At 34.3% G+C, this 18,589-nt stretch overlaps 1 long non-coding RNA gene across 1 annotated transcript; it reads right to left on the minus strand.

The window, feature by feature from the left end:
• Positions 1 to 8,277: 8,277 nt before the first annotated feature.
• LOC136813194 (uncharacterized) lies at positions 8,278 to 10,549 on the minus strand. Its single transcript, XR_010847447.1, has 3 exons — positions 10,119 to 10,549; positions 9,395 to 9,471; positions 8,278 to 8,489 (listed from the first exon to the last, which is right to left on the minus strand). It is a non-coding gene; the product is annotated as an uncharacterized lncRNA (long non-coding RNA).
• Positions 10,550 to 18,589: the final 8,040 nt, after the last annotated feature.

Genomic DNA, 18,589 nt, shown 5'->3' on the forward strand with positions numbered 1-18,589 from the left:
ATAGACCATGAAAAGACCTTCTCTAGCTACCAACATTCAGTCAATGGAAAATCATCATATACCATTCACGTTGAATAGATTTACGCATGAAGATCATCGAGGAAAACGGACTACAACCCCGTTAGCCCAAGAGTGACTAATATGTTTACAAATCACTGACACACTGAGATAATTGAGAAAAAAGCCAAAAGACTGAATCAATCTACGCACAACACTGAAAGATTTATGAGCTGGGATCGAGGAAGCAATCCCAACCACATGAATGGACGCGGACAACTAAACCAACGTGACTATTGATCCCAGGCTCTAAATCCAGTCCTCTAAATACTCATAGAACTAAAAACTATAAATACCGGAATCACAAAATCATTATTGGAGTCGGAAACATACTGGGGAGTCGGAGAGCGTGCTGGGAGTCGGAGAGCGTGCTGAGAGTCGGAAGCGTGCTGGAGAGTCGAAACATGCTGGAAAGCTAGAGAGTTACGAACCGTACTATTAGTAAAGAGACTTGTTACTGATTTAGATCTGGAACCTTCCATAACATCAATTGCAGATATTATCGTGTTATCGACTTTTTAGACAACTATATTAAGGAACAGTTATTTGGAGTTATTGAAATATTAGTGATCACTTTTATGTAAATATAAAATTCATTCGATCGAAGTTACTATCGTCCATTTACTATCTTCTTAAATTGTACTCTTTCAGGGTACACTGCGCCTCGGGGTTTAGTGAAACTGTCTGGTGAAATATCCAGGGAGTTCCACACATAAATCTCCGTGTGCGACAATTGACACCAGAAATTTTTAAACTTCAACCTCAAAAAATCCACCGTGCCACCACGTGCCACCAAAAGATTTTTATACCACAGTGGAGCTATGAGACTCACATCTAATATATGTCAATCTCAGCTCTTCTCGGAGAAATATTGGAAAGATATTCCCAATTCAAAATTTCGTGTCATTATAAGCATTTTCTTGGTTTTACTCATCTGATGATTTTTTTCTCACACCAGATTTCATAAATGTATCCGTTTGGTATTCTAGCATTTATTTTCAAACTTTTGGCCAGGAAAAGTACGATTAGTTAGAGTATTAATCATTTTTCAAAATCAGAGTCCTTCGAGCCGCCATGACAGTTGTCCTTTGCGGACAAAGCTAGAACATCAATTGTTTTCTGAAACAATAGAAAGACAATACTTCTCTCTCCACCGTTTCATTTGATGTTTATCCAGAGTCTCTATAATAAATCCATGATTAAACGTTCCATTCAGACTCGTTCATGGTCAGGATTAAGATTCACCCACCTTCCAAGAATAAAAAGAAACTAGCCAGTACCCGGCGTCGCACGCCGGTTTAGCTGTTGCTGAACGCATTTTAAAGTCCTTTGGATGTTGGGAAGCTGGCTTAAAATACGATGAAGTCAAAATTAAAGGGAAAAATGATCTTCAAAGTTTGACTCTGTCCTTAACCATATTTTAAAAAAGATTTTTAAATTGTTGCAAAAATGATCAGAAAGGGCGTTATTCAAACAAACTATACCATTTAGACCATTGCAATTAGATTTTTTTCTCGCTTCGCTCGCTTTACATTTGCCGTACTTGTTGATGATTAGGAAAACTTTGATGTCAAGATAAGAGGAGTGAAATTATAGACATGACACGAGATTCGTCGAAAAAAGGCAGCCCGTGGGTACTTAGGCAAGAGAAGGATACGGGCATGAGTCGTTCTTAAGGATGCCTTTTTAAATATGGCAGTCCCTGTAAGGGTTGGAAAAATCAGAAAATCAAACTTCAGTCCCACTAAGGGGGGCCCCCCCACTAAGAGTCGGTAAAAATAGGGAAAAAAATTCAACTTTTTACCCCCAGAAATATAGAAATTTAATCAAATTAGTCCCAATAAGGGAAGTAAACTTCACAAAATTTCGCTTGTTTCTTCTTCTCTCTAGTCTCGCTAAGGGCCCAAGGGCCAAAAGTCAAGCAGCTAGGCACCTTCGTCATAACTTTTCGAATTCAACAATGAATGACTTAGATTTACAGCAATATAATTATCGACATAGATGTTTATAAGTCCCTTTTTACGAAGAAAGATCTCTTGTTTTACCGCCTTTCGAATGTATTGTTAATATAATGTTGCTGTTTAGTTGTTCCAACAAACTTGTCTTGTGATTCTTATGTTTTAAATGTTTTAAATTTGTTCTTTTCTAAAACAGATTTTGTTTGAAAGATTTTCTTTTGTTTTATTTTGAAACGAATTCGAATGTCTCAAATCAAACAAGACGACTTGAAATCGAAAATTTCGCCTAGAATTTAAACTACATAGGAAAGACAAGAAGTAGAGATGGAAGCTAATCTGAAATCTACTTTACATTGAGCCTTGATGAAACAATTTTACAAGAGAACAACGAGGCTTAAAATCGCTAAAAAATAAGACCAATTTAAGAACAATTGTTGTTTAATTTTTAAGAACTAATAAATAAAGGTAATATCACCGTCTATCAAGAGTTATTGATTTGATTCTTATAAAGTATATGCTTATAAGAAAAATTAATATGCTCATATTGTGTGCCATCCTTTGTTTACTTTGTAAGAACTTATTACCGAAAGGTATATCATCGTCTATCAATAGGTATTGATTTGATTCTTATAAAGTATATGCTTATGAGAAAAATAAATATTCTCATATTGTGTGCCATCCTTTATTTACTTTGTAAGAACTTATTACCTAAAGGTATATCATCGTCTATCAATAGGTATTGATTTGATTCTTATAAAGTATATGCTTATGAGAAAAATAAATATTCTCATATTGTGTGCCATCCTTTATTTACTTTGTAAGAACTTATTACCTAAAGGTATATCATCGTCTATCAATAGGTATTGATTTGATTCTTATAAAGTATATGCTTATGAGAAAAATAAATATTCTCATATTGTGTGCCATCCTTTGTTTACTTTGTAAGAACTAATTACCGAAAGGTATATCATCGTCTATCAAGAGGTATTGATTTGATTCTTATAAAGTATATGCTTATAAGAAAAATAAATATTCTCATATTGTGTGCCATCCTTTGTTTACTTTGTAAGAACTAATTACCGAAAGGTATATTACCGTCTATCAAGAGTTATTGATTTGATTCTTATAAAGTATATGCTTATAAGAAAAATAAATAAGCTCATGCTGTGTGCCATCCCTTGCGAGATCCCTTGTTTACTTTGTAAGAACTAATTACCGAAAGGTACATTATTGTCTATCAAGAGTTATTGAAGTGATTCTTATAAAGTATATGCTTATAAGAAAAATAAATAAGCTCATATTGTGCGCCATCCCTGGTTTACTTTGTAAGAACTAATTACCGAAAGGTATATTACCGTCTATCAAGAGTTATTGATTTGATTCTTATAAAGTATATGCTTATAAGAAAATAAATATCCTCATATTGTGCGCCATCCTTTGTTGCCTTTGTTTACTTTGTAAGAACTAATTACCGAAATGTATATTACCGTCTATCAAGAGTTATTGATTTGATTCTTATAAAGTATATGCTTATAAGAAAAATAAATATCCTTATATTGTGCGCCATCCTTTGTTTACTTTGTAAGAACTAATTACCAAAAGGTATATCACCGTCTGTCAAGAGCTTTTGGTTTAATTCTTATAAAGTATATGCTTATAAGAAAATAAAGAAAAAATCAAAACTGTGAAGCTAAAGACACAAAGATATATGACGTGTAATTTGTAAATTAAATTTAGTGAGTTCGTACACCGTATCGAGTACTTTCGTTTTCTAATTTTTTTTCCGATAACACCAACACCGCCGCCGCGAAAGGCTATCGTAATACTTTCGCTAGGCGAAATTAATAAGGTCGTTAATTACATTCGAAAACATAAAACAAAAGAATAGAGAGAAAAAAAGAAAAAAACATAAGAGGCGGGCTCGGGCACGTCTGGGCAGATATTATAATCTATCAATCAAAACAAACTTATCGAACAACTCAAAGTCTTTATAAAACGGCGCGAATCTGATTTAACACATTTGTGGAGCAAGAAGCAAAAGTCATCTTTTAAAAGAACAAAACATTGCTTGCGAAAACGAAAGTGACACACAAAAAACAAACAAAATGACATACAGACCATTGAGTTTCAAGCCGAAGGCTAGAGGTCAATCTCCTTGGTAGGATTTGAAGCCAACAAATCCTACCAAAGTTGCGCGGCCTTGAGCGACCCGCCTGGTTTTTACACAAATGACAGATTGAAACTAAAATTTACCGCTTCATTTTGAAAAATATATCACTCGAAAACAAAGGAATTTCTAGATTCAATCCGTCATCAAAAATACGGCGCATATTTTAAGGCTTCAATTTTTCTTGCCTGAGAAAGGTTAGAGATTGACCTCTAGCCTTCGGCTTGAAACTCAATGATACAGACTACGGCTATTAATAAAAAGAAAAGAAACTAAAGTCTGTCCAGATATAATTGGCAGTGGAAACAAGAATGCCTGTAACTTTTGATAGTCAGATATAATTATGGAAATTTTTTTTGCTTATTTTAGAGAATCAAAAGCGCTATATTTGAATGTATCTTTGGTTGAAAAATTTGCGATTTTTAGCGGTTAAATTTGCGATTGTGAAAATTGAGCTTTTTTTCTACTTATTCTATAACGTTCATTTTTACACCAGTGGTAGTTCAACCTTAGGTTAAGAAGTTTGTTAAATTTCAAGGCAAACAGAAAAGTCCTTCGGAAGATATGAAACCCGAAATACCCCTTGGTAGCACTTTTCTGTGAAATATCAAATCTCCAACTTATTACTAAAAACGGGGGTTATGTTATCTTTTTTGAACAGTGCAATTAAAAGTTGAAAAGTGTTAAGTGTCGGTGCATTGTTATTATTGGTATCATTGATTATTTTGAAACAAAGTGAAATCACAGTATAATTGTTTTTATTGAAAAGATAAGCATGAAGTTATAGGTCGTGTTCAGACCAAGGTTTAAAGTAATTAAGTCTACATGATTCTTTTATATTCCTTTTGTATTTAGCTGCACGCCCCTCATAAGTTAAACTAAAGTTTAAAAAGGAATCACCCTCTGGTTTAAAAAAAAAGTTTTTACGATATTATCACAGTTTTCTGAATAGACGAAATCAGAATTTGCAAGTGAAAAGCATGCTCCTTTTGTAAATTATGAAAGGAGAACGTGAAATTTATGACTTAGAGATGCTCGGAGCGTCTCTAGCAATTTAGGCAGTTAATGGGCTTTTAATGAGAATATCATGGATCGAGGTATGGAGATTCCCATACTCCGCAACAAAAAAATCGACTTGTTAAATCCATTTTTGATGAACCTCTATCAAAAACGAAGCCTCACTCAAACCATTCAAAAGGGGATTCCTTTTTCCTCTCTTATGTAATCTATCTAAAAGATGAAATAGCAATTAAGTCGTTGCATTTCTTGATTCCCATATCGACTTAGTACTACTTAAGCCTTAAACTTAAACTTTCATGTCTGAACACGGCCATATTGCCTTTGTTGGCTGCGTTTAGACCAGCCTGGCATTTGTAATTGCTTGCAGTATTCTTTTGAATTCTATTGTTCCGCGCAATTGTTCGGTTTGTCAAACGCCTAATGATGACAGCGTGTTGGCATTTCGTTGGCATTTGAAATGCCATTTTGAGCAAAGGAATCCCCTTTTCTGGCATTTCAAATCAAACAAAGGAACCAAAACAAAGAGAAAAAATGATATTTTTGATTTTTTAAAGTATTTGCACGTTTTTTATTCAGTTCTTTCTATAGATTGTAAAATTTGCAAGATTTGCCATAGCCTAGCCCTACGGCAAAAAGTTTCAGTCTTAATGACTGCAGTTTTTGAGAAATTCCATGCTTTTCATTGTTTGATCTGTCAAAGTTGAACTTGAAGGAATCACCTTTTCAGTAATGACTCTAAAAGGACGATTCCTTAAATGCCATGACAGAAAATACAATGGAAAAGCTATTAAAATCGACTTACTCATGAGCAAATGCCAAATTACAAATGCCAGTTGGTCTAAACGCAGCCGTTATTTTTAAGTCATTAAAGAACTTTGCTAATTCCCAAAACACTAAACACAGTTTGGCTATGAGGTCATTAAAGAGATCGTAAAATGTGTTATGATCGAAAAACTGTTTTATCGATCATATCACTACCCCCGTTTTTAGTAATAAGTTGGAGATTTGATATTTCACAGAAAAGTGCTACCAAGGGGTATTTCGGGTCCCATATTTTCCGAAGAACTTTTCTGTTTGCCTTGAAATTTAATAAACTTCTTAACCTAAGTTTGAACTAGCATTGGTGTAAAAATGAACGTTATAGCATAAGTAGAAAAAAAGCTCAATTTTCACAATCGCAAATTTAACCGCTAAAAATCGCAAATTTTTCAACCAAAAATACATTCAAATATAGCGCTTTTGATTCTCTAAAATAAGCAAAAAAATTTCCATTATTATATCTGACTATCAAAAGTTACAGGCATTCTTGTTTCCACTGCCAATTATATCTGGACAGACTTTTATGATTCAATAGAATTATGTAGCTGTTTATACACCCCCTTCTCACAGACCCGGTATAATTCTTTTAGATTGTGGGGATAAAAATAAATTCTTTTGTTTTCATGGGAAAAATAGTAAATATTTTGCAGTAAGGGTTTATTTGATAATTTTCAGTGGGGACAAAAATTGGAGTATAACTTTCCACCGGGGACGATATTTTGGCTAATTTTTTGAGTGGGAAGGGTTCCCAGTGGGTCTGCGAGAAAGGAATGTGTTGATAGATTGAACGGACAAATTTATAAAGTAAGCCTCACAGTACTTTAATGTGCTTTCAGTATCAAAATGGTGAAAAAAAAAAAGAGATGTTAAACTCGGAGTTGCGATTGAATCGTGTTCGTGACGAAATGGTCCCCATATACTTTCTTTCCCTACCGCCAACAGATGGTAAAGATTTTCAAAACTTTATAAATCACTAGAGATATACACGCGAATATAGCGTCTTAATAGTTTCACTAGACATTGTGTATGTACTAGATATAACAAGTATACCCTGGCTAGTTGTTCAGGCTTTGTGCGCAGGGTTCACAACTGACCCATGACGTTATTTCAATCTAAATACTAATACAAGCTTTATTGAATGTCATGGACGTAATTTGTACATTTTCTTGACGTTGTTTGATCTATTGATTTAGTTTTTGGATTGATGAGTAGTTTCATTTAGATAAAAAGCATTTCAAAACAGATTCGAAGTCGGGTCATCGCCTTAGACCATGTTCGCATCACATGTTACGTCACTTCTAACCAATAGAATGGCTTCATATGTTTCGGAGCGAAACGGAATCCTTCCCTGCGAATATGGTCTACGGATGACCAGCTATTGAAAATCTATCTTAAGAGGGTGCGAGGAGCAACCCCGTATAATAATGTAATTGTCTCCCCTGACAGACTACTGTAGTAAACTAAGTCATTGTATTTCGCTGCAGCTTACGCTTGCAATGGACTCACTACGTTCGCTTTCCAAACCACGACAATTTATCTTTTTCATTTGAACTCTAAGCACTATTCTTGCGCCCCTGTGTTTAAAGAAAGGCAAACGCTTGCTAGTCTACATATGCCAGTGAATGAAAAAATATGACTTAACCCAGTAAACAAAATAATGTTTATTTTACATTGAAATAATGTTATATCCTAACATCACATTCACATCTAGTTTGCAAATTTTTATTATGTCTGTTCTTAATGCCAATTTGATGTTACTCTGAAATATCATTTCAATGTTTATCCCAGAGGTTTGTTAAATGTTACTTGCAAACATAATTTAAACATTTCGTTAGAATATAGTTTTAACATTTCATTCGAACATAATTTTAATATATCCCTTGAATATCATTTTAACATTTCATTCGAACATCATTTTAACTTATTTTTTGAACATCATTTTAACATATCCCTCGAGCATCATTTTAACATTTCTTTTAGACATCGATTTTACGTTTCATTTTGACATCAATCCTATGATATATGTTAACATAGATTTAACGTGTATGAGGGTATCTTAATTTGACGTGTTCATTTGTCCTTTTTCTAACATCACAGATATCTTTTAGTTTTGGTGTTTCTCGAACGTTAGGTTTTGCCGAAATTTCGATTGCACATTTGGATGTTATTTTTGTTCTGGTTCAAGTTTTGATTTCATGTTTGATCTAGACTTGAGTTTTATTCCTTTTGGAATACACGGAAAGTTGAAGTCTTGGTGTAGAAGGTATTATTGCAAGCAAGAACGAAAAGATTTTATTTTCCAAGTTCATTCTTCTTTTTTAATAATAGGGTTATGATGAAAATGTCGATGACAAATAAATATTTGATAAAAAACTAACTACAATATTAAGTCTCATAGTAATCACCACAATCACCCACATAATCACTTTCAACTCGCTCAAGCAAGTCTTGGTGGGCCACTTCGTTATCTAAAGTAGAAAAAAATAATAAAAGAATCACAAAAATGTAAAATTGACAAATAATTCCATAGTTAAATTTTACCAGGGAACATTTCACGGCCTTCAATTACACTGACCAAAATATTTTTTCGTAATTCAACTCTATTTTGCCAAATCTAAGGTTCAAATGCAATATTAAATGATTTTGTTTTAAATGATTAAAACGTATAACCGAGCATCTACGGTATTCTAAAAGTTAGTTTTGCAGACTTTGGTAATTTAAAATATGATCGAGCAAATGCAAGTGAATATACCCGAAATTTCTTGATGTGAATGAATTTTTCAACAACAAACATTTTTCCCGGATAACATTATCCTCATGTTTCTTCCCGTTGAGGGAATGCTGTCGGGTTTTTATCATAATATAACGATCTCTTTAATTTTCCCTCATTTTTCTCGAATTTAAAATTAGGAAACTTTGCAGACCCGGTGACTCCCCTCCCCACTACAGAAATCGGCTAAAAAGTATCTTTTTAACAAATGTTGTCCCTGTGATAAAAATACCCTTAAATTTCATCCCTAGTGGGAATTCTTCACCGAAATCCCATCTCTAATCGAGAAAAACTTTGAAATTTTTGGACAGTGCACTGAATGTATGAGCTGTTAAGCTAAAACTTATATCCATAACAACAAAATTCTTCTACCCTTTTTGGAATTTTAGTACCTTCAAGTTATCCACACTAGCTTAAAACTCTCACCGGGTCACTGAGAAAGGGGTGTTAGGGGTAGACTACTCAATTTAACGAACTTGACCTACCATAGCTGTAGGGCTTCATTTATTAGTTTTTGCAACCTTTTTTTTGCTCTTCCGCAAATCAGATCTGATTTTTTGTAATTTTTTTATCAATCAAACGAGAAAGATATGGTCAACTTACCAAAGAATATATATTTATTTTCTCCGATGTTATTCATTATGTTGTTTCTTTCGTCATTGCTGAGAGTACCATCAACCCTAAAATGGAAAAGTAGAGTATAGATAGAGATCATTTCCATAATGATATATACGTGTCTTGGACTAGATGGGTAAGGCCTCCCTCCCCTCATTCCATTTGAAGAATTTTTAGTGTCTTGAGTCATGATCTTCACTATACTTGGTAACCTGAAAGTTATGTAATATCAGTACCCATATTAAAAGCAATCCACTTTATTTTATGCCATTGGCCACTGACGATACTGGGGTTTACTAGGTAATAATCAAACCGTTATCTCATCCCTTCAGAAATATATTCATTGTGTTAGATTCAAAATTGTATCGAAAAGCCTTAATAAGGTTATTTTGGAGAAGGGAAGTAATGAGAGAGTAATTATCAATGATTTTACCTTTCTGAAAAGGAGTAATCAAACTTCTCAGCACAGGCCGATATCTTTTAGAGAAAGAACGAGGGGGACTCAAGTAAGCTTTCTGTGTCGGTTTTGAACGATCCAATTAGTGTTTAAAAGATGGCAGATGGGCAAGCTGTGGATGAATCTAATTAAGGGCTCCGTAAAACACGAACAACATTTTCACAGTAGGAATTCTTTTTTCGAAGTCTCAGGTTTTATCACGACTGGCTTTTTTCATAAACGGGGAAAATTCGAAAAAAGGAAATAATTCTTTACCTGTATATTAGGAAGTGCTTGTCTCTAATGATCGACTTTCCATGGAAATTCTTGATGAAATTATTTTGAAATCTTTTTCATATGCAAAGTTCCAACCAAGTTATTTAGAAAAAAATCTCCACCCCCTATGTGGCAAACATTGTTTCGAGCTATTGACCTAAATTTACAAGAAATTTATAGAGGATCTGCTAAAAGCGGTTTTCCTTCTGCTTTCAAAGACCTGTCTCGATTTACGTTTTTTTTCAGATTTGAAGCAATTGCATTAGTTTAATCTGATGTTATCATTACTGAAAAAGTGAATATTTCTTGTGAGTTTATGAGAGCGCTGTTTTTTAATATGCACGAATTTCACTTATAGAACAATAATCTCCTTTGAATACTGAAATTCCGCTCTCAACAACCGAATCTTTTCCCCTACATTATGGGGGTTTAAAATACAAAAAAAAAAATTCAGAATAACAAAATGCTCTTTAGAATATTGTTTTGGCACAAAATATTTCTAAAATTTGCTGTTATAATTAATCCAATTGAAAAAATATCAGCATTTTGCTATTACTAGATTAAAAGCCATAGAACCAAACCTACATTCCGGGGGTTATAACGAAAATGGGAATCAACTTCAGGGACCAAAAAAATAAACATATCGATCAAAATCCTGGGAAAGGATTTTGGAAGTTCAAAATTTCGTTGAAAACTTTCAATGTTTTTTGAAATGCAAATCTACATCTTTCAGGTATGATTCAAAATTCACTTACATTCTCGGGGTTAGGTGTTGTAATCCTCTAACCAAAATTGTTGAAATGAAACAGAATAAAAAGAGGTGATCTAATACCAGTATGGGGTATAAAAGTTTCTCTCTAAGCTCTAACGTGCAGGGTTTAATGATAAATGATAAGAAAAAATCAAAAGAAACCGATATCTTGACCTACAACAAATGCCAAAATTGACCCAGGTTTTGGTTTTATCCCAAAATCTTGTTATATCAGAAATTTAATGTATCTTTTCCGACGTGTTTCAAAGAATTTTCGTGGAGTTAAAGTACGTCTAACCACGAAAAACCCAGTATGACTTTTTCTTTTTCTTCGTGCTTAAAACACCCCTGTGTCAGTGACCCGGTCAGATCCGCCACTGTGGTTAACCCGATAGAACAAATTGCAAAAGATGGTCTAATTTCAAGCCCCGGTGAAAAAATGAGTGACCCGGTCAAAATTAATTGAACATTTCAAACCCGGTCAAAGTTTGTAAAGTTATAGTCTAACCCCAGCCAAATCTTGCACTATTCAGATTACCCCGGTCAAAAATTCCATCCACAGTAAAAGCCCGGTAAACATCAAGAATTTCTTTATTGGTTGATTTCCCTTCCGCATAATCCATAAAGTTGTAAAACATTTTGCTTGCGGTGCATTCATTTATTTTATCAACTTCATCATCTATTATCGTCTTTGTATCAGATTTAATCAAAAAGATTTAATGTCAGAGGAGTTAGCCCGGCACATTGGGTAAACACTAATGTTTTAAAGTATTTGGCGAACGCGCAAGATATAAAAAGGTCAGCAATTTAGCAAATTATGGGTGAAAATGTGAAAATTTTGTTCTCCTAAAATTCCCTTTTAAAAAAGGTAAAAATCTTTCCCGTCTTGACCCTCCCCGGAAACGAAAACTTGTGGCTATGCTTCTGTAGCTTTAAATATCATAACAACCCTAAAATTAATACAACAAGAGAGAAATCCGAAAACGCCAAGATATACCAGAGGTGCCAGTTTTATAGTTAGTACCCAGGGAAAATCAAAGCACACATGCCAGTTCTTACCCCGTGAAAACTTTTCAACCCGGTGACCTTTTAGAATTTTACAATCAGGCCCGGGGAAATTTCATTTTGTTCAGAGACACCCCTGTGAATTTTTCACTTCCTTCCACTGTGTCATTGAGACAGGGGTGTCTTAAATTAGCGGCTGAAAATGTAAATTTTTGCAGTTATTAAGGATTTTCACTCTTAACTTCACGTCATTTAACGCCAGAAAAAATTGGCATCGATTTTCAAAACTTATCGCTGTTCTGAGATTGTAGTTTTAACTAAAGAAAAATGAAGAGGGCAAAGAACAAAAGGGCATTTCTGAACAGGGAATAGGTCATAACAGGGGTGTTCATAATATTTTTAGAAATAATGATTGGTTTATATTAGAAATATCACAATTCATCCAGCAGCAACAATTCTACAAGAGATAACTTATTCAGTCCCAGAGTACCGCTGGGTGGACTATTTCGGGTTCTAATTTAGACAGGAGCTATAACAAATAAAGTTAAAACCCGAAGGGCTAAAAGTGAATCTCCTACGTAAGACGCGAACTACTAAACTGACGACTGGATTGAGATTCGAACTCACGACTTTCGCATTTCGCATTGCTAAGTGGTTTACGGGTTTTAAATTTTTGTCATTTTTCGTCAATTTTTCGGGGCTTAGAGGTCTGCCAGAGAAACGGGAAAAACAATCCTGTGACATCACAAGATTGTGATAAATACTTGGTACTGCTTCGAATTTCAACCTACGTATCAAAAACCTATGTACAAAAAATCACGGCTCCTTCACAAAATTAACATCTTTTTTCTTAACAAGCCTACTAAAACCATTTAATTTGGTCAATTTAGTCGGGTGAAAGTGAATAGATTGTAAATTTGGTCAGGGAAAAGTGACGAATTCAAATTTTGGTTGGGGAAAAGTGACGAAAATTAATGACTGACTAATTAATACCCCGACATTTTTTCCCCGAAAAGGTAATCTTTTTCTCATGATATTGAGTTTGAGTCTGCTGGAGAATGAGTTTGAATTTTTCAAAACGTTTTGCTTAGGTAAAATGGAAATCACCCGAAAAAGAGATGTTTCATCAGAGGATTTTTTCCTGTAACATAGCTATCCTATAGAGAAGGTGTTAAGAAAGTTTCAGGTTTATATATTATTTTTTCCTGTAAGTTATGCTATGTGACTCCACTAAATTAAAATGATACTCTAAGGGATCGTAATTTTCTGAGGTCGATAGGGAAAAGAAAATTTCATTTGTGGGAGCAGGATAAAAGAAGAATATAGTTTTGCGAGGTTACTAAAATCAACATTTACAAAATTACAAAAGAAATTTACCAGATTAAATTTTGAAATTAAATATCATAAATTGTTTAATGGATCCCTGTATCAGTGGGCCAATCAAATTTCAAAGTCATATGGGTGAGCCCAAAGTATCATTCTTTAGAGCTATGATGTTTTAAATTTTTTAGTCTTCTATGTGAAAGGAAAAGAAAAGGATATGCCTCATTTTACTGCAGGTGGATCGAGCAGACCTGCACTTGTTAAAATCCCATGTTCAGAACAGTGAGACAGCCCTCTGATGGGACTCGCTCAGATGGATATGAAAAATAAATTTAGCATTTTAAAGCACCTGGAACGGTTGAAAAATTCTAGTTTGATTTTCCTGCAGCTAAAACTAAATTAGAGCTCATAGTTCAATAGTTTCTAAAGGGTAGACGCTTAACCCTTTTCCATGATGCTGTCCGCTTATCACTGTAGTAAAACCTTGTCGATTCTTTGGTTTGTTTTTGGTGGTTAGTAGACACCCCTGTTTCACTGACCCGGATAGACTGAATTTGCCAGTGGCGAAATATTACTTGAGATGAAGTCTTTTGGTCTTCGATAGCATATATACTATGTTGATAGATATCAAACTCAAATTTCGGAAGAGCCTTTAATATTAGGATAGATTTAAGGACACCATGCAGTGCTGTTTTCGTGACCACACCCTTGGAATTGAGATTTTCTTATTTTCCCCAAATTGTGAAAAGAAATTAGACAAGATAAGAAAACCTTCATGCCAAGAATAAACCATTTGTAGAGTTGAAAATTTATTTTTCAACGAGTCTACAAGAATTTTGTCAGGCTAATGTAGGGGTAATGACGAAATTGCAATTGGCCTTTTGAAATATTCGTGATTTTTTTATATCTAATTAGGCTATCGCTTGTTTCAAATGAGACACGAAAATGTGCTCAAATTTCTATACACAGGTTACTTATTGTTTCTTTTAAAGTCAAATTAATTAAATTTCCTGCAGGGTTCTTCTTTATTTCACAATAAGGTTTCAAATAACACTTTTTGAAGAGAAAACGTAGTACAGTAAAGTCTCCATAGCTCAAACCAATCGTCCGAGTTATGGAGAAAAGTTTCTCAAGTTTTAGCGAGATCTCCCCCTTATTTGTGGACCAGCTGAATAAAAACAGTATTTTCAATAAACATTCTTGCATATAGCGATATTTTTGGGTTAGTGAGTGAGAAATCAGCCAAATAATCGTCCCTGGTGACTAAAATACCCTAAAATTTTTGAATTTTTTGAGTACTACAAGTATCCTTATTCCTATTAAAAAAAACACAGACATTTTTGGCATCCTCTGAGGATTTTTAAACTGTAACCAATATAGAATACTCATTAAAAGCAAATTGGCATTTACTTAGGTCCTCATATTATCCCAAATGGCTATAAAATTCTCATAAGGTTCATAGAGACAGAGGGGTTTTGATACAACACGCAACAATAATTGGAATCTTACTTGAATAAAACAAAGGCTTTTCGGTAAAAATACCATTCTATCAGTATGCTAAGATGTAAAATATTGAAATTTAAAAAAGTGTAGATACATTCAGCTGTATTTTAAACCCTGCTGAAAAAGATTTTGTAGTTTTCAAAACCTAACTAAATATTTTTATTCATGTCTTTAATTCAATGGCAGTGCAGAGTACTCTCTTGAATCGCAAATCAGATTTGCAAAGGAACATTATTTACTTTATTTAAAAGCTCGGCTGATGGCTTACTTAAGGCTAGATTAATGAATCTGACCCTCTATGTGATTAATATACGTTAATTCTCCTTCAAAAACTATGTGATAATTGAAAGCTCACCGCCATAAGTTTTTATATCTTCTATCTGCAAAATTCGTGGGTGTTTTTGAGATTTTTAATCATAAACAAAAATTATGAAGTTTCCCCCCTGGAAAAAAAACAATAAAGTTAATATGACTATTAGTATCATATCTGTCCGATTAGAAAAGCACACAATTGCCAAAATGGCTGAATTAATTTTCACCAAACTTTGAAATTAAAGATAACGGACTGATTCGTCCCGCAAGAGTTTCTTCAATTCAAGGAAGGTAACCTCTGCTAGGTAGCGAAGGAACGAAAACTTGTTCCAAAAGTATTTGGACACTTTACTTTTCTCAGCACCCATATATACACCCCTGTGTCACGGCCCCACTGGGGCCCCAGCCCCACTGGAAAATTTGGCAAAAGTTTTGTCTCCGGTGGGAAAAATACCCTAGAATTTAAGCAACACTGAGAAATTGACTTTGATTTCGTCCCCGTTCAAAACTCAATGTTTAAAAACTGCATTCCAAAACCATCCCCATTGGATATTTTACCTTGGAACCATCACAATTTTTATTTCCGCTGTAGGAAAAAGTTTCACCGGTCTGTGAGACAGGGTGTATATATGCTATAACAAACAGTTAAACACCGTTGGAAAGATCATTTTAGATAATTTTTTTTTAACTTTTGGAACGGGGTTTAATAGACCCGTTTGGATACAGAGATGCTTAAAACAATTCAAAATGAACGTGATCGAATTAACATCAAAATTATACTTTCAGAATTATGTATCATTGCAGACATTCTTCTGATGTCCATTAATTGACTACATTCAAATATTTGGTTGCAATATCGATCAAATATCATATCAATGTTTGCATCGTAATATTCTCCACTCTTACATTTATATGATGTCATAACATGGGTCAATTTATAACATAAAATAATGAACATCAAATCAACATGAAAATAATATATTTATTTTAATGTTCTCTTTCGTGACGTTATTTTGACATTGATATCCATGTCTAAATTAAACGTAAAATTATGAACATCATATCAATATAAAAATGACATCTTTATTTTGATGTTCTTTTGCGTTACGTTATTTTGACATCAATATTCATGTCTAACTATAACGTAAAATAATTGATATCATTTCAATATAAAAATTATATCTTAATTTTGACATATCTTTTCATGACGTTATTTCAACATCCATACCTAAACTTAAAAATTATGTCTGTAAAAGAAACGTCAATTTTACATCATTTCAATATTCGTCTTTAAACATCAGGTAATGCAACGTTTAAAATACGCTAATATTACATCACATTAGGATGTGAGATAAAATTGATGTAATCTGAACGTCAAATTTACGTCATGTGTTTACTGGGAACACCCAGACCAGAATGCTGAAAGCAAGTTAAAATATTTATCTAAGTGCTTTTTCAGAAATAGTTACAGCTGCTACATGTTTTATTTTCTTTAAGCATATGCAGACTCAGTTTTCGGTACCTAAACAATGGCTCTATTGTTTAAGAACAATAGAATGCTTATAGACACTAATAAAAATACAACTACTAATCATGAATGAAAGGGACTTTCCCCCTGTGTTATTTTTCACCTTCTTGTTAAAAACCGTCTTCGTGAAATCTTTGTCAGTGACAGTCATTCGTACTGAGTTGTTAATTCCCCTACATAACTTGCAAATACTAGTAGTGCTCGCATGGAAAAGTAGTTGAAAAGTAAGAAAGGATTTCAAGGAGATCATTTGGGAAGTATTACTCAGACATTAGAGTCTTTTTCTGACATCTGGTGGGGTTGTCGATGATTGAGATGGCGTAGTCTACATAATATACAGCTCCAGGCGTTTAGACCTTAAGGATTTTTACGCTTGAAACGAAGGAAGATATGACGTAGCCTAGAGATGGTGTATCTATTTTGAAGCTATCGAAATCTCTCTTTCTATTCTTCTTCCAGTCTGCGCCACAATTAGTTTTATGGTGTGAGATGCTAGACAATTTGATCTGCATAGCAAGGGTGCAGTATGCAGTGCTGACGAGTCCTAATAAGGACGAAATGCATATGCTGCTCTGCCACCCAAATCTCCTGAAAGAAGATAGCTGGACAGAAATTCTTTGAATTTCTTCACATATATGTGGTGATCATAAAGTTCTTGAGTTTTGATAGCTTTTCACTACTCAAAGTTAGCTTAAGGTTACTGTAGAGGAATTTGTGTATATTTGCTCGTGCACTTGCTAAATAAAGGGTGAGTGGGATAACTTGTATCTGTTGGTATTTATAGATCAATAAGCTCAGTCATTTTGGATTTATCTTGAGAGAGAGGAATGACAAAAATATTTGTTTTTGTCGACTCTTGTTTACTCATCTATTATAAGAATTAGTGAAAGTTGTATGACTTGTTTTTTAAGTATCTGACAATATGTTGTAGATGGTTTAGGTGGTTTGAAGTTAGACTTAGACAGCACGAGAGAGCTTGGACTCTGAGGACTTATTCAAAGGTGTTAGGGTTCCTGAGCGAAAAACATGTGAAAGGTTCAGGTCGATGAGTAAGTCTTCCAAGCAATTTGTAATTTATAAGCATACGGTCACTTGCAAATGAGGCTAGTCAGTAGACTTTACAATGAGGAGCAACAACTTGACACAACTTGTTGACCGATTACACTGTAAGACACATCAACGATAGAGAGCCCATAATCATAAGCTAAAACCTTATAAGGAGAATTAAGCACTTCTTCACAGAGGTTTGAGTTCTGAAATATTTGCCGGGTAAACCAATAAATCCTACCTCAAGATGAGATTAAATCTTGAATTTACAAATATTTTGAGATCAAAGAACGCAATCGTCCCATATTAACACAGTGTGCAGAATCTTACATCATGACCTAGTGGAAAAGAGTTCAGACCGAAAGTTGATAGTTGACGAATGATAATCTGAAAGTATGCAGTGGTCAAAGCGAGGTTTTTCGTCTGAGATGAAAATAGATTTTACACAGCAGATTAGCACGTCATACTCTTGAAAATTTAGGCGAATCATGCAGAATCTTTATATAGTTCGCTGAGGAATCCGTTTGGTTCTATATGGTTCTAGTTCGGACAAGACTACTGGTCTAGGTAGGCTTGGGTAAAGAAGATTTGGCAAAGATATACTTTCTACTAAAGTACCCCTTCTCCTCTATATTCAGTGCTCGTCTAACCTTATTTGAAAGTTATCGATGTTAGACCGTTACTGTTTTGAGTTTGAGCGCTGACTTTAAAACTGTTATTCTTCAGGTCTTGGGAATAGATACGTTCTTAAAGTAAGCGACCGTAGTGTAGTGGTAGAGCATTCGGTTACGGTGCGCAAGGTTGTGGGTTCAACCCCTAGCCGGATCATACCAAAGATTCTCAAAATGGTACTTGATGCCTCTCTGCTTGATGTTCAGCAATTAAGAGAAGGATAAGTGGAGCAATACAGGGAGAAAGAGTGGTGCCCTCCCCTACCTTCGGGTAGACAGCTATCGAAAGAGGAGCCTTCGGGTCGCCTCCGACTGCGGTCGCAGACTTACT

Source organism: Clytia hemisphaerica, unplaced genomic scaffold (genome assembly GCF_902728285.1).
Source record: "Clytia hemisphaerica strain Z4C2 unplaced genomic scaffold, Clytia hemisphaerica genome assembly, whole genome shotgun sequence".
NCBI classification, from domain to species: Eukaryota; Metazoa; Cnidaria; class Hydrozoa; order Leptothecata; family Clytiidae; genus Clytia; species Clytia hemisphaerica.